This window comes from Xenopus tropicalis, chromosome 4 (assembly GCF_000004195.4).
Source record: "Xenopus tropicalis strain Nigerian chromosome 4, UCB_Xtro_10.0, whole genome shotgun sequence".
NCBI lineage: Eukaryota > Metazoa > Chordata > Amphibia > Anura > Pipidae > Xenopus > Xenopus tropicalis.
In genome coordinates, this window is record NC_030680.2 from 23,530,905 (window position 1) to 23,558,453 (window position 27,549).

A 27,549-nucleotide genomic window follows, 5' to 3' on the forward strand; every position below is an offset into this window, starting at 1 on the left:
CACAAAGGGCAAGCCACCGGAGGCCCCTAGATTTCAGATCTTCAGTATTGGGTGGGCGGGGCTTGCTGTGGCCGCAGAATGTAAGAAGCAGGGCAGAGCAAGAGAGGGTGAGCTCCTACCTAGATCAAATGGATTGCATTACCAGAGGGCAAAGGTGACAGTACATCAGGCTTTTTTATTAATCATCCAAATACATTCCCCTCAAGTTCTTCTGCCACTTTGTGGCAATTTTCCATGTGAGGTTAACTAATGTTATTCTCACTACACAAAGCAGGCATCAATACCTATGGCAGGATTGTATTACAGTGTTTCTGACTGTAATCAAAAGAGTTTGCTGGAGGGCACCCTAAAAGGACTGTTGGAAGTGGATCTGGCATTAATGTGTCTGTAAGTGCAGTGGTTAGGGACCAAGAATGGCAACAAACTAGAACTGACACTTCCAGTGGTGTCCCACCCCAGCATATTATAATTTGTAAACCCATTCATGCCTGCTGTGGATTCCTGCTCTCAGTCACATCTAATATATATTATTTACTGTTTGATAAGAAGGGTCGTTTGGGAGAGTATACTGGGTTTATTTTATTGTGAGAGTCTCGAGTCTGTCCTTGCAGTCTTCTCCTAAAGGAAAAGAAACATTTAAAATAAATAAATGACAAACTGATGAGAGTCTATTCTAGGCACTTTTGCAATTTACATTCATTATTTATTTTATTAAGATTCCAAGTGTTATTACGAATGAAATTTGCTACAAACGCACCACCCGCTGGTCAGTTTCCAACCATGATATTGTCGAGGAAGTTGTCAGAAGAAAGATCTGATCTGCTATTCAGAATGTTTGGGGCCTGGGGATTTCTGGATAAGGGATCTTTCTATAATATGGCAAAAAATCTGTGCCATGCTAGTAAGCCCTTACACCTTGTATGAACAAGCTATAGTGGCCAGGGGCGGGTTAATCACTAGGCACCCCGAAGCTATAGCCGAGGGCCCAGTGCGATCAGGGGCCCATTCTGCTTGTTAAAATTTTTTTTTTTAATTTGTGCAGCTGCTGCCCCCTGACAAGGCAAGTGGCACGTATGAAAAGAAACGCAGAAGGTGGCGTCAAACTATTGTCATAAATACGCAGCTGGGGACTTATTATGTCATATAAATACATTTATAAATTGGGGTGGGTCTACACCTACCCCAATAATCAGAATCACACACCAATCAACCAATTACCCCTAAACATTGAAGAGTTTACACTTTTCACACCCGGAGCCCCTCCCATTCCAACCAGGATTTGTCAAGTGAAGAATTGTCAGGACATTTATAAATATCCTCATATATTTACATTTCTATTAGTAAGAGGGTTTCTCCCCGCTTGCTCCTCAGACATAAATCAAGTAGTGAACTGAAACACACAGGAGATTTCTTGTTGTCGGACAGAAGATAACGTTTGTACATATTTTGTCCCGCTGGCAAACAAACACATGACTTGGTGCTCCCTATTAAAAGTAGCTTCCAGCCAATCCGTACAACAGGCAAAGTGGAGCTTGGTATCAAGTGATGGAGGCAGGTTTGATATCCAGCAGTGCTGCAGGGCTTGTCTACTAACCGCAGAAACAATATTTGATCATTTCTTTTGGAATTGCTGCTGTATCACCAAGATTTGCCCATAGAGGAGTAAGATGCCTCTGGTAGGGAATATCTGCATGCCAACATTGGTTACTCAAAGGACAAGACCACAGACATTGGTAATTATCTGCTTTTGGAGCCTGGCATTTTGGACCGGCGTCAGAATCAGACCAACCAACTTTTTTCCATAACTCAGGAGAAAAATAGCCCTAGATAATATATTCTACCCTGCACAATGTTTCTTTTTTCAAGTTTTATGGCTGACCTGGGTGCTGCTTTATATACAGTACAGCAATAAATTGCACTAAATAAAAACTCAAGGGGGTGGAAAATCCTCCATAAAGCTGCAGCAACTGGCTTCTGGTTTGAGGAGGTGATGTCGGGAGGGAAGCGGAGCAGCCACACGTGGGCTCCGGCACAGTTTAAGTCGCCCTATTGCCTTTTTTGAGAACAGGAAGAGAATTTAAAAGGATTTTATGTAAAGCACCTGAAATAAGTAACAATGTACAGGGTAGATGTATTGTTAGAAGGGTATGGAATGGATTTAGAACTTAATCAGTTTTAGTGTTACTATTCCTTTATGATCTGAAATTGGATAAAGATATGTACTAGTGCATAATAGATGTCTCACCTGTGTAACCCCCTGTTGTGCCCAAACAAGAAATGGGTTTCCAATATAGTTATTCAAAAATTGTGGATTAGCTACAAAGGGTAGGAAGGGTGATAATGAAGGCGAGAGAGAGACTGTGGCGTGCTGTGTGCCAGGCTCTAATTGTAGGGTATAATAAGGGGGTGACTATTACCGAGAGTAAAAATTGTCTCTCCTGAAGGTACAAAAGAAAAGCCAAAGAAATATTTGGTACAAGAGCCTGGTATAATAAAGGCAGAGCATGAAGTTCCCTATTATTAACCCAGTCTGCACATAATGGAGATTCCAGGCCAGATTGTATGTCTGTATATCTGGGAAATTGATCCCTCCTTGAGACCTTAGTTGTTGGAATTTATTCCTACTAATCCCAGAATGCTTATCTCCCCTAATAACTGGCTAGAACTCCATGAAATGCAGCCTTTGCTAAGGCCGCCTCCCAGAAGTCCCTAATATAGAGGAAATTAAGTGCAATAGTCAAAGTACATGCTAACAGGGCTGGGGCTAGGGGTAGGCAGTAGAGGCACGTGCCTAGGGTGCAAATGTAATGTTTCTGCAGTGTCCTATTAACCCTGGAAAGCCCACAGCCCAGGGCTCATTTAGTAGTAGGGGCAGCTGTAACATTTTTAAGGGCGCTAAGGGAGGGTGCAAGCAGTTTTGTTCTGGCGCCATTTCCTACCTAGCGGGAGGCAGGACGCTCGTTATCGTTCCTCTACAGATGATTACGATGATGATGATGTTTCCAAAGGGACATCGGCGAGCATTTTGCCACTCGTCCGCCGAGCTGGAAATCATTGTGAAGCAAAAGACGTGCAGTCTCCTAGAGTGCCATTACCCTTCAAGCTCCATTTAGGGGGACTCTGTTTGGCCTTAGCTCAGATTTAACTCTGTTAAAGGAAAACATTGGAATATTAGTCATTCAGGCATAGATCCAAGATCATCTAGGGCAGCAAATTGTCACCCCAAAACTCACCCTTGGGACAGGAGCACACTGAGCAGATCATCTGTAGATCTACTGTCATCTGCTTTTTTGTTTAGCCCCATTGACAGGCATGGCATGCACCTATGGGCACAGCATCTTTACATGCAGCCCTGGGAATGGCTCCCCTAATCCCCACTACTGTTTGCACCCCCTTCCCCACCCCCTCGTCTTGCAATCCTCTCACCAACCTGCCGCTTCTTTGTGTCCAGCCCAATGGGGACAGGGTGGGAGATTCAAATGGCTGTTAAACACTCCCGTCTAGCCCCCTTTGGAAATATCAGCCACATGCTGCCCCCGATGCTGCCCTAGGCCCAGGCCTTTGTGGCCTGCCCACAAATCCGGGCCTGACAGTGCCTGATTATAGAGCTATACAAAACAGCAGAAGACAGTGGATCCACTTTCCTTTGTGTACAAAATGCATCTGGAGAAAATCTGATGATCTGCTCAGTGTGCCCCTGCCCTAACATTTGGGGCAAGTCAGTTGGGGCTATTGAAACAGCCTGCTAAGTAGACCATAGAATTGTATCAAATTATCGGTTACCTTCTGGGTAGCCTGGCAAGGCATGGGTTCATTTAACAGCCTGGCACAAAGTAAAGATACACATTTGCTGTGTTTATAATGTGAGTGAATGCAGAACTCTCTATTCTACCAGTGATGTTTGTCTCCAGTGTTAATAAAAACACAGCTAAAATGTCAGTGCGTACTTATCTGTAATCCGTGGAGTAACATCCATGAGATCCAATACATTAAATTTGCAGGGGTCCCCAACCTTTCTTGCCACAAGCCAAAAATTCAAAAATAAGCAGTCGCTTTGAGGCCACTGAGAGCAACATCCAAGGGGTTGGAGAGCAACATGTTCCTGTGAGCGACTGGTTGGGGATCACTGCTCTACATTATACTTGAAGTTAATTTAAACGTGAACTACCCCCTGAATAAGTAGAAATGTTCTGATATGGATTGGATAGATGGACTTTGCACTCACTATAATGAACCAGCACACCTTCTGTATGATAAGTTTAATATGGCAGTATGGCACTAACCTGAACAAGCTCAAGGAGATGGCACCACAAAGGGTATATGAAGCTGGCCATACACGGGCCACTATAAGCTGGAAACTCAGCCCCTTCTGACTGAATATGTAGCTCAGCTTGCCCAGCCAGTAAGCAGCCAGGCATGTCTATAAAACTGCAAAATCACACTGGACAGGAACCAATGAAACAGGCCATGCTATTCAGCCCCAGTGGCACTGGTATCACTATACAGGAAACGTCAGTGGTGGGACGAGGGACTCCCACAGAGCCCAAGCAATGCTGAGCTAACTATGCACTGCTTGCTCATACAGGGGAGGCTAAAGGCTATCAGATGGAGAGAATGCCGTGTCTCTTACCCAGTGTGACATTTTTGGCAGTGACATCATTGCACGACGTGTAATACTGAGCCAGCCAGACAATGCCCACGATTGCGTATATGAACTCAATCACCAGGATCGCTGAAATACAAAAAGGGGGTTTTAAAAACAGGAATAAATCATGTTATTCTCTATATTACTATGACTCCAGTGCTACCGATCGCAGAATCTATACGGCATGCTATACTTCCCCTGCCCCACTGCTGACACTCACCCAGGCACACGTAGAGCACATACTGCATGGGAGGCTCGGTGTATAGGATGCCCCCTCTCATGCTCAGCCAGATAATGGCCATCTGCATCTGCTGAGCAGGATGCCCAGGTACCCCCGACCTACCAAGTTGAGGGAGCATGTCTCGTGTGGGTTATACGTCAGTCCAAAGAGAACCACAGACAGGATGACAAACCTGCAAAGAGACATTACCGTTATTCTGATTTTAGAGGATGATGGCACAGGACTTTCAAAGGCAAATCTTTCCCTACCAGGTACTATGCAGCACGAAGAGGAAGATTCCGGGCAGCACCAAATCATCGCTGCCCACAGACCAGCGGCAGCGGCAAACAACAATTCCTGGCATGACGAGCAGCGAGCACCGCGCCACCGCGGCCTGCCATTACTGAGATCCATTAATATAAATAGTCAGAAGACAGCAACATTCATTACCATCTGCAAAAAGTTATCCAATAGTAATCCAGTCATATAAAATATGGGTTTATTAACAGCTGTGACCCTCCCAAAGGGAACCATGCCGCCTCCTTTTTAGTGGAAAATGAAACAAAGTGATTATGGCCCATGGGCGCAGACTCACACTCCCACAGTGACACAAGCCTGCTTTTCAAGAATGCCATTAAATGCCACTGCCACTTCCTACAGTTGTTCAAAATAAATATACATTCAGCTCATTTTAAGTGTGGACACAACAAAAAAATCACATATAATTGAGCAACAATGTAATTCATCATAGATTGGAAGATGGACGGACAGTACCATGTTCTGCACTGGTTCTACGAGTCTTTGCAAACCAAACATTCAATCTATAAGCACCTTTATATAAGTCAGGTATATAGATATATATATATTTATGTGCCAGTGGTTTAAGAAATTAGTGAACCACATGTGACTTTGTGGCTCTAGTGCAAAGGTTCCTTAGGGGGCCCGGGGAAGGGCCAGGTAGGGAGCAATTTGGCAAGTCATATTTTCTGTTCTTGATTCTTCTTCCTAATGGCTATAAAAGGTGAGATTTAGAATGAACACACATTTGATGCCCCGGATATGTTTGGAACGGTTCCTAAATGGATGAAACAACATTTTCATACATCTGTCATCTAATTTTGTGCTGCATCTCTGACAAATCCATGCACCCTTTACATAGGCAAAGAATAATGACTATTTGGGAGGCTACAGAGACAAACTGTTATATGTTCCTTCTATTCGTAGCCGTCCCAAAGACTTTACCCTCCTCCCTGAGGACTGATTAAAAAAAAACCCCATTGCCCTAATGTGCCAACAGTGCATATAGTAGTGATGTGTGGGCTTAGCGGGACCAGTGGGACCCATGGGGCAGGTGGGCTAAAGGAAAAACACTACATGGAACGAACTGTGCCCAAGGCTGTCACTGTGCTGCTATCCCTCCCTCCGTCCCCTGCCAAATGCTTATTTATATGCTCGCACTGTCCCCGCCCCTTCCCTTACCTGATTGGGCTGGGTCTGAGTTGGAACAGTTTGGGCTGCAGGTTGACTTTTTGCCCCTATAGGCAACATTATATTCGTATGTAACTTGAGACAAAACACTGCAATATTAGGATCAGTTTCGTTTAAAAAAAATGGGTAAATAAATAGTATGTGCCAGTTGAAAAATGTTTCTAATCTAGTTAGTTAAGAAAAAATTGAATCTATAAAGTTCTAGTAGGCAGATGTCTAACATAATGACCAGAACACTACTTCCTTCTTCACAGCTCTCTAAGTCAGTCAGCAACTTATGGGGGGGGGGGCACATGGGACCTAGTTTTATTTTTTCACTAAATTCCTTTAAACCTGGTCTGCCATGAGTCTGAAGTCCTTGTTTCTGGAGGCTCCATCATGGTGTAAGGCACATCAGTTTTCATCATCCATAGCCATTCTGATTATCTACATATCATGGGACATTCCGCTAGCACTTGTGAGTGGAATGTCTCTGGATTACAATCCCCCAGGGCAGAAATGGAGATTGATGAGCACAAATTGCTATAGCAAAATAAGTGTAAGTTTATATACCAATACGCTACAGGGCACACGTGTAGAATAGAATTTGCAGACATACCTATGCATTGCTAGTTACTATAGAGACAGATACACCTATGTGTTACTGTATGGTATAAGGGCAGATATACATATACAATATATACAATATAAGGAGCAGTAGTACATAGCCATCACTGTACAGTAGCTATCACTATACAGTAGTACCATCACTATACAGTAGTACATAGCCATCACTATACAGTAGTAGTACATAGCCATCACTATACAGTAGTACAGTAGTACATAGCCATCACTATACAGTAGTACATAGCATCACTATACAGTAGTACATAGTAGTACATAGCCATCACTATACAGTAGTACATAGTATACAGTAGTACATAGCCATCACATACAGTAGTACATAGCCACACTATACAGTATACATAGCCATCACTATACAGTAGTACATAGACCACTATACAGTAGTACATAGCCATCACTATACAGTAGTACATAGCCATCACTATACAGTAGTACATAGTACAGTATACATAGAGTAGTACATAGCATCACTATACAGTAGTACATAGCCATCACTATACAGTAGTAGCAGTATACATAGCCATCACTATACAGTAGTACATAGCCACACTATACAATATAAGGAGCATACTACATAGCATCACTATACAGTAGTACATAGCCATCACTATACAATATAAGGAGCAGTAGCATAGACAGTAGTACATAGCCATCACTATACAGTAGTACATAGAGCAGTAGTACATAGCCATCACTATACAATATAAGGAGCAGTAGTGCATAGCCATCACTATACAGTAGTACATAGCCATCACTATACAATATAGGGCAGTAGTACATAGCCACCACTATACAGTAGTACATAGCCATAGTACATAGCCATCACTATACAATATAAGGAGCATTAGTACTAGCCATCACTATACATATAAGCAGTAGTACATAGCCATCACTAACAGTAGTACATAGGTAGCAGCAGTAGCATAGCCCCACTATACAGTAGTAGTACATAGCACTATACCAGTAGTGCATAGCCATCACTATACAATATAGCAGTAGTGCATAGCATAGCATCACTATACAGTAGTACATAGCCATCACTATACAGCAGTAGTAGTACACTCACTATACAGCAGTACATCACTATACAGCAGCACATTCACTATACAGCAGTACATCAACTATACAGGCAGTACATCAACTATACCAAGCAGTAACATCAACTATACAGCAAGTACATCACTATACAGTAGTACATCACTATACAGCAGTAACAATCACTATAACAGCAGTACATCACTATACAAGCAGCAACATCACTATAACAGGCAGTACACTCACTATAAACAGTAGTAACATCACTAATACAGCAGCACATCACTATACAGTAAGTACATCACTAATACAGTAGTACATCACTATACAGCAGTATACATTCACTATAACAGTAGTACATCACTCATACAGGCACGCAACATACACTATACAGTAGTACATCACTATAACAGTAAGTACATCACTATACAGCCAGTACATCACTATACAGTACGCCACATCAACTATACAGCCAGTACATACTAATACACTGTAGGCACATCACTATAACAGTAGTACATCACTATAACAGTAGTAACATCACTATACAGCAGTAACATCACTATACAGGCAGTACATCAACTATACAGCAAGTACATCACTATACAGCAGTAACATCACTATACAGTAGTACAATCACTATACAAAGTAGTACATTCACTAAGAAGGCGCAGTATGTATATATAGGCTAGCAGGCAGAAGGAATACACCCCACACATACTCCTGCCAGTGGTGAGGAGAAGCCCAGGCAGCTGCTCACACCCACCCATCACTGTGCATCAGTACAAGGGCCCCACAGGGCTCCCCGGAACGCACCCACTCCTTTCCCGCTCACTCACCTCTCGGGCGATCCATGCCGCCTCGGCTCTCACCCCTTCCTCCGTGATCCGGCGCCAGCGGCACGTCCACCACCGGGGCGAACCCTGACGTCACTTCCGGAACCTCCTCCCGTACCGGCGGTAACCAAGGCAACTGGTGCGGCCGCAGTGACAGAGCTTGGGTGGGGATGTGCGGGATAGTCGGCTATTGTGAGCGGCCTTGTGTTTCCCACCCGTACAGCGCAGCGCTACAGCCTGTCATGGAGCGGCTTTCCTGCCTCCCACACTTCCCGCCATTCTAAACTGCTCGGCCAACCCTACAGTCCCCCCCGGAGAATCCTTCTGTCACCGGGCCTGGGCTCTAGGGAGGAATAGGGCTGCTTGTGGGCGGATACAGGCTCTCATTCTATAGCGCAATGTTACAGCAAGTGCAGGGAGTGATAGGGCTGATAATGACAAGCTATGGGAGCGGCCTCCTTGGGGGGCTCAAACAGCGCTGGGTTATTTGGGAGCTATCCTGGCCCCCTTCCGAACGCTCTCTCCGTGTAAGGCCGACGGGGCAACCCGCAAGGCTCCTCTGCTGGCCGGAACTTATTGGTCCCCCACATCAGTAGCCCAGTCGCCCCCACCCCATTATACAGGCACTATTGGGGGGCCCCACTGACTGGGCTACCTAATAAATAAAGGGGGGGGCTGAACCCGAATTGACTGGAGACCTCTGGGCAAATAGGCGCCAAGATGCCGCCACTGTGCATGAAAGGGGAGCTGTGTGCCCAGAGCCGCTGCTATAATAGCAAAGATACAGCTAACCAGCCTTTCCCGTTAGAGCTTATCAGCGCACAGTATTGGGCTGGGGGTTCTGATAATGTTTTGAAAATGCTATGTGCATAGTGGCAGTACAGCTATGGGATCCCTTATCGGAAACCGGTTATCCAGAAAGCTCCGAATTACAGAAAGCCCGTCTCCCTCTCTCTTGCACCCTCCTTTGCAGTGTTGCCTTTGGAGTGATTTATAGAATGAATTTGGTTCTTGACCTGCAAACATCCTAAAGCTGGGCCTGCATGCTGGATACCCTTGCTTGGCCGAGTTAATCCTTTGGCCGCCCGGCCATGCCTGGGCCCTACTTAGGCTGATCTGACCCACAGCAGGCCTAAGAGATTTGTCAGGCCAAGGACTGCCATCAGTGTGCCTATGTGGTCCCTCCCCGACCTGCTGTATCATATCAGTAGGGCAAGCTGGAGAGGCCAATTCATCGGCTTTTATTGGCCCATGTAAAGGTAGCTGTACTGTTAGACATTTCAGGATACCTCCCTCTTTCAGGTGTACAAGATTACAATGCCCAGTGCACATCAACAGAGGAGAACTACCCCCCCAGCTGTCATTTTAGTTACTCCGACCCCTTTAAAGTTCCTCCTTCCCTTGTATACTGCACCAGTCACTTCCCTGGGCAACCTTGCTCCCTGTCTTTGGCTATCTGGTGACTGCCAAAGGGGCCGGTAGCAGCTGCAATTGATCATTGCTTTATGTTGGCCGGGGGAGGGCTGTTTGGGCTTTTTTGCATTTACAATACAAGTTCCAATGTTGAATCTCTGTTCCAGACATGTCTCCAGTACCAGATCAGCAAAAGTGGAGCAATGGAGCAGTGTTTACAGCCACCATGTTTAGCAATTTTCCTGTTTTTGGCTCCCTGGCTGATTGGCCTCCAAGAGCAAGCTTGAAATCAATTTTAACTGTGCATGATTGTGGGCCTCCACCCCAAAATATATTTTCTGCACAATCTGCCTGTTCCTAGGGACCATCTTTATTTAACTGTCGGCTCTCTCGCTGCTTTTTTACAACTTTACTCACTGATGCAGATTCTCCTTCTTAAAGTTTGTCTCTTCTGGTACCATTTGCTACTGTAGGGTAATAAAAATTGTCCGTTCTTTGCACACAGCACAGCCAGAGCTTTGAGCCGGCCATATACAGTGCAGTGTAGTCGGGCAGTTTGGGCTGGGCCAAAACTCAGCCTGCCAGATATGCTTATTTAACAGTGGTGGCTTTGGGAAATCCTGGAGTTTTGGGGGTTGTAGTCAACAAAAACTGACTGGTGATTGGTTGTACACTTCTACGATACACACTGTACATAATGAGGCCCTGTAGAATGGCTTTCACCTTTTACCCTGCTGCAAAGAAAGATGAATGATACGCTTGTCAGCTTCATATATGCCGCCTCAGTCAGTTCCTCAGTGCACTGAGGGCTTTCCCTTAGATCTTATGGAGCCAGTGAGATCCCGTGCAGCTCTGGGTGCTATTTCTGCTTAAAGCTGAAACTCTACCTGCTGTTTTACAAACCATAAACACCCGTTTTCCCTTTATGAGGAGGTGAGCAGGAATCTTGATGCTGGATGGCAAGTCAATGTAATATACTCGGAATTTGCTAAAGCGTTTGATACAGTACTGCACAGAACGTTAATGATCAAATTGAGGAATATTGGCCTTAGAACATAATATTTTGTAATTGGATAGAGAACTGGCTGAAGGATAGATTACAAAGAGTGGTGGTAAATGGAACATTTTCTAATTGGACCAGTGTGTTAGTGGAGTACTGCAGGGGTCAGTCCTTGGTCCTTTGCTTTTTAACTTGTTTATTAATGACCTGGAGGTGGGCATAGAGAGTTCTCTTTCTATTTTTGCTGACGACATTAAATTGTGCAAAAACTATTCGTCCATGCAGGATGCTGCCGCTTGCAGAGCCGATTTGACAAAATTAGAAAACTGAGCAGCAAACTGGAAAATGAGGTTCTATGTGGACAAGGGCAAAGTTATGCACTTTGGTAGAAATAATATAAATACAATCTATCTACTGAATGGTAGTTTGTTGGGGGGATCCTTAATGGAGAAGGATCTTTGTAGATAACAAGTTGTCTAATTCCAGGCAGTGTCTTTCTGTGGCTACTAAAGCAAATAAAGTGCTGTCTTGTATAAAAAAGGATGAAAACATAATTTTGCCTCTTTATAGGTCCCTGGTAAGGCCTCACCTTGAGTATGCGGTGCAGTTTTGGGCTCCAGTCCTTAAGAAGGATATTAATGAGCTGGAGAGAGTGCAGAGACTGCAACTAAACTGGTAAAGGGGATGGAAGATTTAAGCTATGAGGTTAGACTGTCGAGGTTGGGGTTTTCACTGGAAAAGAGGCGCTTGCGGGGGGACATGATTACTCTGTACAAGTACATTAGAGGGGATTATAGGCAGATGGGGGGTGTTGTGTTTTCCCATAAAAATGATCAACGCACCAGAGGCCTCCCCATTAGATTAGAGGAACGGAGCTTCCATTAGAAGCAGCGTAGGTGGTTTTTCACGGTGAGGGCAGTGAGGTTGGGGAATGCCCTTCCTAATGGCAGATTCTGTTAATGCCTATAAGAGGGGCCTAGATGAGTTCTTGAACAAGCAGAATACCCAAGGCTTTTGTGATACTAATATCTACAGTTAGTGTTAGTGGTTGTATATATAGTTTATGTACGTGATAGTATAGATTGGTAAGTATAGGTTGTGTGTGCTGGGTTTACTTGGAAGGGTTGAACTTGACGGACTCTGGTCTTTTCCAACCCTATGTAACTATGTTTTACTTAGGGAGAGCCCAAATAGCAACCTAATCCAACCCACTTGGTACGCACTTGTCAATGAAGAAATGTCTCAATTTTGCAGCTGGGTATTATGGGATATCCGTATTGCATTTGCTTGAAAACCTTAACATGAGGAGGCCCTTCCCAGGGACACCATTTTTCCTCCCCCCCCCTTACACTGTCAGAGGTGGAAGGAAACAAAAGAAATAAGAACTATTTGGCACCAAAGTACCTTCTTGATCCGCGGTTCATGGATTTTAAAGAAAAGAAGAGAAATCAAAACCAGTCCTTCCACTAACAATGTTTGCCTTCTTCTCTTACAACAGAGAGGGCATTGTGCCCAGGTCCTTATTTATGTAGCTTGGATGACTGACGCTGTGTAGTTCCCCCCTACCCTGTGTGGCTTCAAGTGACTGGCTCTATGGGAAAGCTACAGGTTTGTTAGGGAACTCTTATATACTACTGAGATTCGAACAACTGCACCCTGCAAAACTAAAATGTTGTCTTTAATGCTACTCTACCATTCTTGGCTTCATTTGGGGTACACATTGCCCTCATATTATAAAAGAGGGGTACAAAGGGGAAGTGGGGGAGTAATACCATTGCCTTATGGATAGATTTTTTCCATAGTACTTTACGTTGATATGAATATTATCATACGCTGTAGTTTCATCCCAAACCAAGGGTAGCTAGCTCTGTTTGAGGTAGTCAGAACTGACCTGACATATGGGCCTCTTGACGGTCTATAGTTCCCTCTAGTGGACAGAGAGATGAACAGCAGAGAGTCAACACGGTTTAATCAAAGTGGACATAAAACTTCCATAAATTCTGTGTAAGGGTATATATACAATACCACAGTCCTCAGCGCTCTAAAGTTGATGTGTTCTCCAATCCTGTGTGAATAATAAGTCCAATCAAGTGTGTCGAAAACTTCCTGCAGCTCCGCTTCAAATCAACCCCTTTGACTGGGTCCCAAAAACGAATTCAACAATATGTTCCTAAAGTCTTCTTCCGTAAATCCAAGACACTCAGTAATATAATAGCCCCCTCTAAGGTTTGGGACCGAGAGGTCATCAAACACAGTTGTAACATGTTGGGTTTGAATGGGACCTATAAATGTGGCAATAAGCGTTGTGGAGCCTGCATCTTCGTTATTCCTAAAAAACAGATTAATGGGGAAATACCGATCCCTAGGGAATTCATTAATTGCAGGTCCATTTTTATAATCTACTTACTGATGTGTCCTTGTAATAAACGATATGTGGGTCGGACTATGAGAAATGTAGGCACTAGAATCATGGAACATGTTCGTAACATAAAAAAAGGTAAAATGGACCATAGTGTCTCAAGACATTTTAAGGTAGCACACAATAGTGACCCTTCTGGTTTAGTTTATATGGGTTTGGAACAGATCTCTCATAAAATTAGAGGTGGAGATAGATTAACCAGGTTAAGACAACGTGAGACCTACTGGATTTTTAAGTTGAACACTTTGCAGCCGATGGGACTCAATATTGATCTAGACCTAGCGGCATTTTAAATAATTTAAATAATTTAAACATTTAATTCCTTATCAATACAGTACTCATATGGTCTCCTAATACATCTTTCCCTATTAGGCTTTCTAGCATCCCACTCCGCTATAGGTAGATACTTGTTATTTATTTATTATATTTCTTATTATGTGTAGCAGTCCCCGTCCACGAGTTTTTCACTTTTAAGTTTTTTAATTTTAGTAGTGCGATCCCTAGCTTTGGTTTAACCGCGGGCCATCTGAACATATTACATTGAGCAGTTAAAAATTATTCGTCGGAAGGTTACAAGTAGCGGTTAGCCGATACACTAGGAGGCCAATATGTGGTCAGTACTATTGTTAGTCTAACCGCAACACATACACATAGCGCTCTTTGTACAGCGCGTTGCTGTTGCTATGGAGTTACATATAATACCTACGGCATGTGGGCGGGTGAATTAAGTCTCCGGTTACCTGAGTGATCGTGTCTCTACCATCTAGACAGTTAGTAGTTGTATTTAAAGCCTTTGTGATCGCTTTTAGTTCCCGCTCCCTAAACGTCTTGCAATACATTTTAAAGTCTTTGAGATTACGCCGGTATATGTCATAACACTGTTTTCTTACCCCGCCACCTCCAATGGGCGCTTAAGATTATCCGAATACCTTGTACACGTTGTTTCATTCGCTTTGTTTCGTTCAGCTTTTTTCTTTTGTTGGTAACCATGACAACACGCAAATATTTGGGCGGGTAGAAATAGGGGCACATATGTGGCCGGTATGACATATTAACAATAAGAATTTTTAGTAGCTTTTAGTAGTGTTCATATTTAGGTTTCATCCCCCCAGTTTATTCAGTTTTAAATAGTTACAATAGTCCCACTCACATCTCTTCAGTGGATGATTGTGAGTCTGACATCTGATGACGTCATTAATGCCAGACGGAATCTAAACATGAGGCACTGATACCGTTGTAACAGCACTATATAAGGCACTTTATTTGGGGGTCCTAACCATTTGATACCTGCTCCTGAGGAAGTGTACCGCTAAGTACATGAAACGCGTTGGGCTATCTTAAGAGCTTGTGATACCTCGTTGTTTGTAAGTTTTATTCTTTTATTTGAGCTTTTATAATAAATAATATTGCACCAGTTGCTGTCTTCCCTTTTGTGCCTCACTGAGGATACAGCGACGCTCTGCAATCAGATTTGTTTCACATGAGGATACAGTTGCGAGGTTCATCAAGAATGCTACTTTCATCTATCTAGTCAGATGCCGATATTGGATACATAAATTCGACTGCTACATCTATACTGCCATCTGGTAAGCAGTTTGCAGTACTGCACTTGGGTGTTAGTGTAATCTAATGAACACATCCTTTCACTTTTAAACTGATACATGGTTTAGTTACATTTTGGAGAAGGATCTCCTTTATTTATTTATACTCTTTTGCACTATTGTATATTTTTCTTTTCTTCACACATGCGCTCCGCATAAAACTTCCATAGTCTTGCTGCTCAACCCAAATGTAGCCAGACTAAAATTCCCAGCATTCCTCAGCATATTATCAAGGGTTAAAATTATGATGGGAGTTGTAGTCAAGTAACCATAGAGACAGATGTCCTTAAAGAGCCGGTGACACAATTGATGATAAAAACTGACTCTAGTGTGCTGTGTCAATGTGGTAGGGATATTATATTGTAAGCTTCAGTGGGGCAGGGGCTGATGGGAATGATGTATAATCTAATAAGAAACTGATGCAAAAGCATCTTTCAGTGAGCAGCCTAATGACATGCAAGGTAGGGGCGGGGATGGACGACAGGGCGCCATTGTGTCTCCCCCCACCTACCTCTCTTGAATCCTGTGCTGAGCAAGACAATCAGTCCTAGATCTGAGGCCTGTGGGCATTTGAGGATGGCGACAGGGCCAGGCTGGGTCACAGGAAAAACCCAGTGGGCCCTAATCCTGCGGGGGCCCTGGGCTGATCTGGTGGCCCCTACATAGTGTCAGTCTCCCTTCAGCTTGCAAGTGGTGCACAAAGGGCCAAGCCACCGGAGGGCCCCTAGATTTCAGATCTTCAGTATTGGGTGGGCGGGGCTTGCTGTGGCCGCAGAATGTAAGAAGCAGGGCAGAGCAAGAGAGGGTGAGCTCCTACCTAGATCAAATGGATTGCATTACCAGAGGGCCAAAGGTGACAGTACATCAGGCTTTTTTATTAATCATCCAAATACATTCCCCTCAAGTTCTTCTGCCACTTTGTGGCAATTTTCCATGTGAGGTTAACTAATGTTATTCTCACTACACAAAGCAGGCATCAATACCTATGGCAGGATTGTATTTACAGTGTTCTGACTGTAATCAAAAGAGTTTGCTGGAGGGCACCCTAAAAGGGACTGTTGGAAGTGGATCTGGCATTAATGTGTCTGTAAGTGCAGTGGTTAGGGGACCAAGAATGGCAACAAACTAGAACTGACACTTCCAGTGGTGTCCCACCCCAGCATATTATAATTTGTAAACCCATTCATGCCCTGCTGTGGATTCCTGCTCTCAGTCACATCTAATATATATTATTTACTGTTTGATAAGAAGGGTCGTTTGGGAGAGTATACTGTTATAGGGAGAAAGATGTAGGTAGGAGAACAAGAGAGCTCAGCAATAAACATGTTTGGGTGTAAAGAGCAGAAGAGTACGGCTGATGAAACAGATGCAGAGAGAAAGAGGCAAAAAGGAAAGGAAAGAGGGACAGAAAGGAAAGTGCAGGATGAGAAGGGGACAAAAATGTTTAAAAAGAAGATAAAAAAAAATCTGGGGGGGGAAGACAGATATGCTGAAAAGAAAAGCATGTATGAAAGAGAAAAGGTAGAAGAGCACTGGGGAAGGAAGGTGGCAGTGGAAACATGTAAAGTAGGATATACAGTAGATGGAGAGGTGTTCCATACAGATGTGGGTATAGGCTTATACTTGGGTGCATTTAGTACGTATAAATGGGTACAGCTTCTCTACATTACAAAACAAGTTTGGCCTCAGCAGGATGGAAAACACAAGCTGAGACCATACTGATAATATTTCTTATGCATTTTTGCACATAGAGCACTGCAGGCTGCACTGGTAACTCTCATTCCTTATCATCTGGGAAAAGTGAGAGGAAGCTGATGTTATTGGGCAAATGTGCAATATGGAATCTTGTGTATTGCTTGTAGCAGTGCTTGCAGCTGTTTAGTAGAGCCTGGCCTTTACCCGTCCTGTAACTTTGTATGTGCCTTTCTGTTTCAAGCTTTAACAACATCTTGGCATCCTTGGCTTTTCAGCAAACCTTGATTCTGTGCCCTCCAGCTGTTCAAGGTAAAGTCATCCCTTAGCTGTCACCTAAGGGCCCCAAACCCCACAGTCCCACACTGAACCCCAGTATTCCATCAACACATTGTTGTTAAAGGAGAAGAAAAGTGAAATTTACTGGGGGTGCCAGTTTGTTAGGCACCCCCCCAAAAATCTCATTCTTTGTATACCAATCCAGCACTCCTCTTCTGTAAAAAATGCCCTGGCCTGGGGTACTTTCTATCTCAGTGCCACACCAACATTGTGTTTAATCTCTTAATTTCCCTTGTGCTGCAAATGCACAGTATTTTCCTATGTTTGTCTTGCTTCCGTCCCGGGCCAACTTTACTATATGGCATCCCTGGGAACCTGGCAAATTTAAACAAAATGGTGGGGTAAGTAATTGTCCCCCAGATCTCTCCCTGACTGGCCTATCAGGCTTCTCTTTTGAGATGTGTTTCTTTCTGTGGAGCCTTTAAAGACCAAAACCACCAGTGCTGAGGGGAGTAAGAAATGAATGCAAATACAAATACTCTATAATAATACTGTATTTTAAGTCATACTTGACTTCACAGTGTTCTGCCATTTTTTCAGGTGTCTGATTAAATAAACTTTTTTATTTTGACCTTTTATATATATTTCTGTATGATATTAATGTCACAGCTTTTTTTCTAAAAAAAACTTAGAAATGTTTCATTTGTCATCCAATAAAAGGCAGATATGCACTGAGTAGGATAAACCATCCAAACTCATTGGGGGGGGGGAGGGTTCTCATAGGTAGTGCAAGTGAAGATATTTAAATTGAAGATGTAATAAAGGTGGAGACGTAATTTAAACACCACCTAATTCTGCTAAAAGCATTAGCAATTGGTCAGGTTGTGCCAGTATTTATTTCTTTCCCATAGTACCCATCTCTGCATATGAATAGAACCTCTTGCTGTTCCCTGGATATGGAATGTAAAAGACCTTTTCCCCTGTTGTTTGGCAGGTGCAGCGTTTTGAATCTGCTCATCGGGAAAGGAATGGAGACTGCACACGGGGCAGCAGCTTATATACAACCCACGCTTTCTAATCACCCTTCCACATGGCAGCCTGACCCACAATGCCCTACATGCACATCTGGAAGGAGGCTCACCCATTGGAGGACAGCCAGCTCCACTCTTGTACCCACCATCCGCATCACTGAGCAGCACTGCGCCCGTAGCCCACCTTCTTGCCTCTCTGTGCCCTCAAGGCCTATTCCTCAGCACCCAAACTGCAGGCTTTCATCCTAGTGGCATCAGTCACCAATTTATTGTGGCCATCGGTCCCTATCTCTTACCTTCCCCAACTCTCAGTCAGACTCAGTTCAAACCAGTGTTCCTATCCCATTCGTACATCACAGCAGCTCTGCTTACATGGGATTTCCAATGAGCCCTACAAAACCCAACCAGTATCTGTACCTGTGAGAATCCAAGAATGGTTGTAGGAAGATCAAAGATTCAGACCTATTTCAAAGAAAAATTCCTTTTTTTAATTGAAAAAATAAGAATATTTATTGAATCGCGGAGACTTGGGTGGCATTTAAACAATCTCCAGCTGTAAAAAAGAAATTGGAATAATAAATGCAAGACATGTTTACATTCGGGAAGCCAATCAGTGTACAGGTTCAGAGCAGCAAATGCACACAACTTGTTTGGGTTCATTTACAAACAGCAGGCAAATTTGCACATTGGCAGTAACCTGTAGAAACCAATCAGCGATTGCCTTTTATTCAGCCAGGGGCAGGTCCAACAGTAAAAAAAAATCTGATTGGTCGCCATGGGTTACTGCCCAAGGGCAGAGTTGCCTAGTGTTTTTAAATGAGCCCCTAAGTGTCAGCAGCATCTTAGTAAGTCATTTGTATTCTCTAAAGTGCAGTTTACAGAGGTGTGTTATCAATTTGTTAGGCATCCCAAGTGAATATAATCTATAACTTTCAATCCTCTAAAAAACTCTCTGGGTACTTTTTATAGGCCAGTGCCACCACCTTTACTGAATTTTCCAATGATTCATTGCAGCAATCCAGGACCAGGAAAGGTAGTGTATATACAAAAGACATTTTACTATAGTATGCATGTCCCAGACCAATGCAAGGACCCCTCCTGCCCGTTGCGCATCCCCCAAACTTGCACAGATGTAGTTGGCAGGCAGTGAAGGCAGTGCCTGCGCCAAGAGAAGTGGTAGTATCCAATATGACTGAGGCTTCTAGACTTTGCCGCAAAAAATGAAGATGATTATTGCCATAGCTGTATAAGGGACTCCCCTGGCCATTGGTCGGTAATGCCCATACACGGGCCGATTAGCTGCCGAAACGGTCTAAGGGACCAATATCGGCACCTAGACTCGGCCCGTGTATGGGGACCTTTATGTTTTGCATATGGACCAACCAGTTGTATTGATTCCATGAAAGATTAAAGGAAAACTATACCCCCAAACAATGTAGGTCTCTATAAAAATATATTGCATAAACAAGTTCATATGTAAACCCTGCTTCATCTAAATAAACGGAATATGTGGTAATATGTGCTACTGGGTAATCCTAAATAGAAGAATTAAGGGCCGCCTCCTGGGATCAAAGGATTCACAGTGCACACAAACAAGCCAAGGCACACATACATGCTAGGCCCCATCAGCCAATGCAAGTTCTGTCTTTTGCTCCCACACTACTTCCTGTTACAGTCAGAGCTGCATTATTTCTGGTCATGTGATCTCTGAGGGAACACACAGTCCATCACCAAAAAGTAGATCAAAGGAAAAGATGTAAAAGGGCAATATTTACTGATATATATGTATATATAGAGGGTGCTGTGAGGTTTAGGAAGTTGTTTAACATCTAATAAACTCAGGAAATGCTGGAGGGCTGGAGTTGGAAATTATACATTAAAAATACATAGAAGGCTGCAAAGAATGTGGGCATTTGTAGTTGAACACCATCCGAAGGGTAAAGGAAGTGCCCTGTGCGGCTCCCAGGCAGAAGCAATAAACCTGTAACCTGTGCAGGATTCAGGGCCACTTCTCTGGTTTATCCCCCTGCCCCTGGGGGAGAGTAAGGAAGGGATTCAGGCAGGAGAGGGAATCACTTTGGTGCATGGAATATAGAGTTTCCCCTTTACTGTCTCCTGCTGCCATATTGCTTTTTTACCTGTATATCAACAAGTTTAAAATGTCTGCAGTCTCTTCCTTCCTATAAATGCCCCCACCTCAATTTAATTTAATTTCCCCTAGAAATTCCCCTGCAGCCCAGTACTTTATTAATAACAGGTAGAACAGCGCTATTGCAACTTCTGTCCAGAGAGGGCTCCCTTTGCTGTGTCTGCCATCAATTGGCGGAGGCAGGAAGTGCTCTCCCATTGGCTGTGTGTAGCTTTCTCCCATTAGCTAAAGGAACAGGAAGTATTGCCAGTGATGGTTGGAGAAGCTCTCCCATTGGCTAAACTTAGATGACTCTCCCATTGGCTAAACTTAGATGACTCTCCCATTGGCTGCAGGATGCTTTCCCCACTGGCTAAATTTGCAGAATGATTTCTCCCACAGAAAGTCAGCAGAAATCCCACCATGCTGAGCTGTGTGAGGCAGAGATGGGTGGGTGCCTGTTGGCTGTTACTGCGTGTGTCTGGGGTCATATTTGTAAAGTCAATCTGTTTAATTTACACCAAAAAAAGTATAAAATTGGTATAAAATTGACTTTATATTATTAAAGCTGCAGCATGTTTATTAGCCCTTTGGCATTTTTTGCATCTATTAAAGCTCTAATGTACCTATGTATAAACCTGCAGATACAGAGTTACCCCAGCATTTACTCCAAATTTTGCATCTCTTTGTAATTGGTGGGGGAAAAAGCCTTCCTGTCTGTGTTATCTTTCCTCCCTATTAATGACAGTGACATAGAGGGTCACTGTTGACACTGGGTATCGCCTGGCGTATTAGCTTTGGTTTTGCACATATTCTTTCATTTTAATAAACATATAACATGATTAATCAAGAGTTGGGGTTGGTGGGAGAAATGGGAAATGGAGCCTACAAACCTCTCAGTATAGATACACAGAAGTATAAAATAACATTTGGTATCCACATTCCTCTGCTATATTGATATTTCCATTTCTCTCTGTATTTAAAAGTGTCTGGTTTATAGGATTTTAAGCTACAAGTGTCAAAGCTGCTATTTCACAGCCACCAACTGTCACTGTGACACTGCCATAAGCCTGATGTGTGACTGAACCATTGTTATGCCCTTAAGTTTAACTGTTTTAACTGTCATTTGGTTGCTAGAGTGTCCGTTAATTAACGGTTTTTCTCACTTTCATTTCTGGGATCAGAGGTAAGTGGAGCGCGCCACACGCTGGGGGAGACATTTTAGGAAAATAATGACATAAATGCAGAAAATCGCTATTTAATGGCATCACTAGGTAGCGCCTGGGATATTAGCCTTGGGTTTGCATATATTATATCATTTTCATAGATATAAAACATGATTTTGGGAGAGTTGGGGAAGGAGCAGGGGAGCAGGGAGACTATAAAGTAACATTTGGATTTCAGATTCCTGTTTTAATTTTAATATTCACATAGTTCTATATTTGCTTGTGATTTTTTTTTAATAATGTGCAGTTTTGGAAATTATTATGGTCACAGTTTGAAATCTCATAGTTTCCCATCCAGTAACAGTCACTCTGACAGTGTTTGGGATGACAATTGGCCACTTGGTGTTCAGGTTTCAGCTCCAATGCTCTTAATATTCATATTTCTCTCTCTGTATCTCACTTTGTACATAAAATTTTCTTCATTAAAAGCTTTTAAGGAAAAAGCTGCCATTTTCCAGCCACTAATGATCCCCCTGATGCTTCTTGAGGCTGTTGACAGGTGCTTGTTCCAACTCCCAGCATCCCCTATTAGACCTTCAGTCTGTAGTCCTCTAACTGTCACTGACCTACAAGTCCCACCATCCCTTTTAGACCTGCAGCCTGGCCCTTGCCATCTGGTTGCTAGGGTCCCTTTCATCTTAGCAGCATTTCTATGTAGGGTGATCTTGCAGCCAATCCCAATTGTAATATTGGCTGAAACCAATAAAGGTATATTTATCTTTACTATAGAGGTGAGTGGAGCATACAGACACTCATACAGGGGATACATTAACGTGCTCCATCATTCCCAAACCAACTACTGTTCTCTTTCATGAAATCCAAAACAAGTACCTGTAATCCTCTCCCTTCCTGTATATGGGATCCCCTCTGCTCTGAGAGCTGCCATTATTGCTATTTCCCTTCTGTGCAGATTGATAACCCCCCTACCCATGTATTGGTACATCCTGATAAACAGTCAGAATCTCAGTATCCTATGCTAGTAATGATGTCATCACCTGGACTGGTGCAAGTGATGGGGGGGTGATGATGTCTAGTAACATCTGAGAGCTTTATGTTATGTAGCCAGCCATGATCTCCCACAGGGGAGCTCCACCAATCACTGCTGGCATATGCTGGTACCCAAAGGTGCATACTGGGGGTTGCTAATAAGAAATGCCTTCCCTGCTTCAACTGTGTCCATTCTCATGGGAAACCCCAAAAGCTACATTAATGCAAAGCTGGGGAAATTTAAATGGACACATGATCTGACCCCTATAACAGACTGTTAGATTTAGATGGGACAGATCAGCATGTCCCCTCTCTATCCAGCATCAGTTTATAGGCACAGCTATTAGTTTCCTAGGAATTCTGCTCTGCCTGGAGCTTTGCCCATAGTTATTTAGCACAGAACTACAGCTCCCAGCATGCCGTGATAGCCTTTGCAGCTGCCTTCTGAACTAAGAAACACAAGCAGGGGGTCAGTACAACATGGCATAGATGTTTAAGTGGTTACTGGGCTGCATTCCTTACCCCTGGGTGCTATGTATACTGCCAGACATGACAGGAGTGGGTTAAATTGGATTCTGGGAATTGTAGTACAGGTATGGGACCCATTATCTGGAAACCCATTATCCAGAAAGTCCAGAATTACGGAAATACCATCTCCCATAGACTCCATTATAAGCAAATAATTTAGATTTTTGAAAATGATTTCCTTTTTCTCTGTAATAATAAAACAGTACCTGTACTTGATTCCAGCTAATATATAATTACCCCTTATTGGGGGCAGAACAGCCCTATTGGGTTTATTTAATGGTTAAATGATTCCCTTTTCTCTGTAATAATAAAACAGTACCTGTACTTGATCCCAACTAAGATATAATTACCCCTTATTGGGGGCAGAACAGCCCTATTGGGTTTATTTAATGGTTAAATGATTCCCTTTTCTCTGTAATAATAAAACAGAACCTTGTACTTGATCCCAACTAAGATATATTAAATCCTTATTAGAGGCAAAACAATACCATTGGGTTTATTCAATATTTAAATGATTTTTAGCAGACTTAAGGTATGGAGATCCAAATTACAGAAATATCCCTTATCCAGAAAACATCAGGTACCGCGCATTCTGGATAACAGGTCCCATCCTTGTATAATAGGTCAGGTGCCTATGTCAGTTTTTTTCTGACCTAAGGGATAAAATACTCCCAGCATTATCCATAGTCCCCCCAACATGTGGCCCCCAAGCTGTTGCTGAACTACAACATCCCCATCAGCTCTCCCACCATTGGGCCTTGGTTATATGGAGGTGATATCATTGTGCTGTGAGGATGATTTTTTCATCAGCAGGGACTGGGCAGTATGTTCTAATAGAAGGAAGGAAGGTGCCAAATACGGGGAAATGCTGCAACCTGTTCACCCTAATTTATACGGGAACTTCACCTTTAATGTCGTTATTGCTGCAAAAGCCGCAGCATGATTTTTCATTACCTGAGATAACGTCACATTACACAGAAATCAGATTCAGAAATTTGAATGAAAATATCACAGAGAATAAATATCAGTTTTGGGTTTTTGATTTTTTTTTTATTAAAAGGGTGGATTGGTCAGGGGGGAATACTGTGAATATAATGCAGTGTATACTGATCTGTATAGCAGAGAGGGCCGGACCATGGAACTTACAATCTCTTCTTCATTTCTGTTTCCACATAAAGTGAAATTCTGTGCGAGAAAGCGATTTCCAGGCGTCTTCAAGGCGATTTTCTTGCGATATAAGCGATTTTTTAATTTTTTCAGCTTCTCTTTGGAAAAACCATCTTCCATTGACATCAGCTGATATTTTTCTTTTTTCTAAACCCAACTGCTCTTTTAAGAGCAAAACCACTAGGGCGCAATGCCATTCTGCGCCCCCCGGAGGAAGGTAAGGCTCCTGCTATGGATTTCATTTCACTCAAGGGTTTTGGTGTAAAGCAGTGATCCCCAACCAGTGGCTCAGGGGCTACATGTTGCTCCCCAACCCCTCGGATGTTGCTCTCAGTGCCCCCAAACCAGGGAGTTATTTTTGAATTCCTGACTTGGTGGCAAGTTTTGGTTGAATAAAAACAAGATTTACAACCAAATAAAGCCCCCTGTAAGCTGATAGTGTGCATAGAGGCTGTCTAATAGCCAATCTTAGCCCTTATTTGGCTCCTCCATGAGCTTTTATGATGCTTGTGTTGCTCCCCAAATCTTTTTACATTTGAATGTGGCTCATGGGTAAAAAAAGGTTGGGGATCCCTGGTGTAAAGTATAGAATGTTAACCCATTCAGTGACACACAGAGCAGTGTTCTGCCCATATGGGGCTCTTTAATGAGCCTGAATAAATATCTGGTTCTATATGGGGCCAATTTATCCCAGAATCAGACACTTTATCAGACAGTTCCTTCATTCCTTCCTCCATTTTGCCATTTTGTTACTCAGCAAGTGTTGGGCCTAATAATGTCCCTTTAAAGTAACAGAATCTTTTACTTTTCCCTCAGCGGCCGGCTGAATCCGGATGCCTCTCCGAAATATATAAGGTGAGTAGAAAGCCCCTGTAGGGGCTGCTAGACTTGAGCATAGAATTTGGGTGTTGGTTTGGTGATGCCCCCCCAGTTTTATGAACCTCACACCTTCCAATTGCCTCTGTCTTTCATGTGTTTCTCATGCCCCTCCTTCCCAAATGTCTCCTTCCGGTCTACCCAAAATTGTAGTTAATACATATTTTTTACCTCGTGGAATATTATGTTATCAATAAAATCCCCTGTTAATTCTATTTATCTATTTTTCCCAGCCTCCTGATGGTCGGCTGACCAAGGAGACGCAAATCGGAGAGGGCGGCACTGGAGCCGTGTTCATGGTAAGGGACCAACCAAATTCCTAGAGAGCAGGGGGAGCTGAAAGCAAGTTGAAAGTGCTATCACTATCCCTGCTATGCACATTTTCCATTTCTTAATAACTCAATATTTCTGTCATTTTGTTCCCAATATGAGTCTTTATATTTCCAGCTAATACTGAATGTCAGTTACACCTTTCTGTGTGTGTTACAGGGCCATCACCATCGCAGAGGTAAGGTAGCCGTCAAGATGGCCAACATCACTCGGGTAAGGTTTCTTTATAGTTCCTTTCTCCATATCATGCCTATTGTGTGGCTGCCTATGTGAGCTAAAGGGTTTCTATTTTTCCTCTCCAGGATGAGGAGTCAGTCTGCCGAGAGGTAAACTTTCTCCTGAAGTTCAGCAGGCACAGGAACATCGCCTCTTACTATGGAGCTTATCACCACCCTGCTCCAAACGAGGAGTCATCAGAGTATCTGGAAGTAAGAAATTGTTTGTTGCATCACATTCATCCCTTATGTGCCAAAGAGACCTCCATTGGAGGCGATAAAATACATACACGGCCTGAAATCATTCCTTCCTATTGCAGCTTGTCCTTGAGTACTGCAGCGGCGGCTCCCTGTACGACCTGATCGACAGCACCGAAGGCCAATCCCTGAAGGAGACCTGGATTGGCTATGTCTGCAGGGAGGTATTGAAGGTAAACTTGGATTAACCCCATGTGTCTTTGTTGGGAATATTTAGCCAAATGTCTGTTATATTCTTATAACCTACATCTCAATCTCCCCAGGCTCTCCACCACGTTCACCACCACCGGGCCGTTCACAGGGACATCAAGAGCCCCAACGTGATGCTCACCAAGAAGGGAAACATCAAACTCAGTGAGTAAAACTTATAGTTTATAGGGGGGGAAGCTGTAAAAATAAAGTACAGAGGGTATCATAATACAGGGTTTTCACCCTTAAAAGTGAATTTTCCATTTATATGTTTAATCTGTCATTTCAGTCGATTTCGGACTCTGCTGGGACCTGGACCCACAGACAGGGAAGTGCAACCAGGCTGATGGGACTGCGCACTGGATGGCGCCCGAGGCCTTTAGGAGGAGGGACAGGGAACCGGAATTCGACAACAAAGTATGTTGTAGGAGCAGTAGGAGGACCCAATGGCATTTATGTGTCTGCACAAATGGGTGCTCTATTCAGTAAAGGCCAATTCGATAGAACCCACCCAGTAATAAGTAACTGACTCACCCGCTAACCCAACTCTCTCCTTCTAATGCTTTTTGGTGTCTTCTTTTCCAGTGTGACATCTGGTCCCTGGGAATCACTGCCATCGAAATGGCCGAGGGAAAAACACGTAAGTGAATCACAACAATTGTGGGTCTCTGTACATTGTAACCAAGGAATTAGCTTCATGTTTGAAGGGACTCATATATATATGTTTTTAACTTTTAGCATACGCCGATCAGAAGCTAGTGTCGGACCTGATCATTGCTAACGACTCTCCGAGGCTCAAATCAAGGACCTGGTGAGTCCTTCCCAGCTCATGTCACTGTGCGATGCTGATACTGCAACTCTGTGTGTCTCTCTCACTTCTCCATAAATATGTGAAAACTAAGCAGATGACAGCCAGATAGCAAGATAGATAGATAACTTACATTTGGCACTTGGCACACATGCCTCCAAATCTATTAACTATATATCCATTAACTTAAACTTAATATGTATATTCTGGGCTGTAGCTAGAAGTTACTAGGTAATACCTCCCTGGAAATAATGATCTGGTTTTCACCTATATAGTGTACAACAGAAACCCCACGGGGTTCTCTATATATCTTATATCTATACTCCTGGGACCCCCGTCCCTCCAAACCTTGGGTACCAACTGGCTACATAGCTCATAGCTGAACTGAATTAAACAAGGTTCATAAAAGAAATCAATACCCTGTATTTATAGATAAACACCATTTATCAAAGTCATTCCATTTAGTGTTGAAGATTTTTCAGCTCATGTCTCTCACCTTGGCACTTTTTTTAGGTCTCAACATTTTGTATCCTTTTTGGAGTCCTGTCTCCAGA

At 43.2% G+C, this 27,549-nt stretch overlaps 1 protein-coding gene and 2 long non-coding RNA genes across 5 annotated transcripts in view; 1 reads left to right on the top strand and 2 right to left on the bottom strand.

Moving 5' to 3' along the window:
- The window catches only part of LOC100486956 (sn1-specific diacylglycerol lipase alpha), a 57,686-nt gene extending 48,792 nt beyond the window's left edge, over positions 1-8,894 (bottom strand). Inside the window, exons 1-4 of one of the 3 annotated variants that reach the window (XR_004222275.1) lie at positions 8,852-8,894; positions 4,631-4,732; positions 2,940-3,147; positions 567-618 (exon numbers count right to left, since the gene is read on the bottom strand). The gene's annotated coding sequence lies outside the window, so the exon portion shown is untranslated. Of the gene's footprint in view, positions 1-566; positions 619-2,939; positions 3,148-4,630; positions 4,733-4,865; positions 4,896-8,851 lie in introns of those variants that run through there. The other 2 variants (XR_004222273.1, XR_004222274.1) reach the window with 2 other exon arrangements.
- A 14-nt stretch (positions 8,895-8,908) lies between these two features.
- On the top strand, positions 8,909-18,768 carry LOC116410314. The gene is made up of 2 exons (XR_004222280.1): positions 8,909-8,987; positions 18,247-18,768. It is a non-coding gene; the product is annotated as an uncharacterized LOC116410314 (long non-coding RNA).
- A 6,224-nt stretch (positions 18,769-24,992) lies between these two features.
- Positions 24,993-26,478, bottom strand: LOC108647379. Its single transcript, XR_001924392.2, has 3 exons — positions 26,246-26,478; positions 26,031-26,152; positions 24,993-25,947 (listed from the first exon to the last, which is right to left on the bottom strand). It is a non-coding gene; the product is annotated as an uncharacterized LOC108647379 (long non-coding RNA).
- Positions 26,479-27,549: the final 1,071 nt, after the last annotated feature.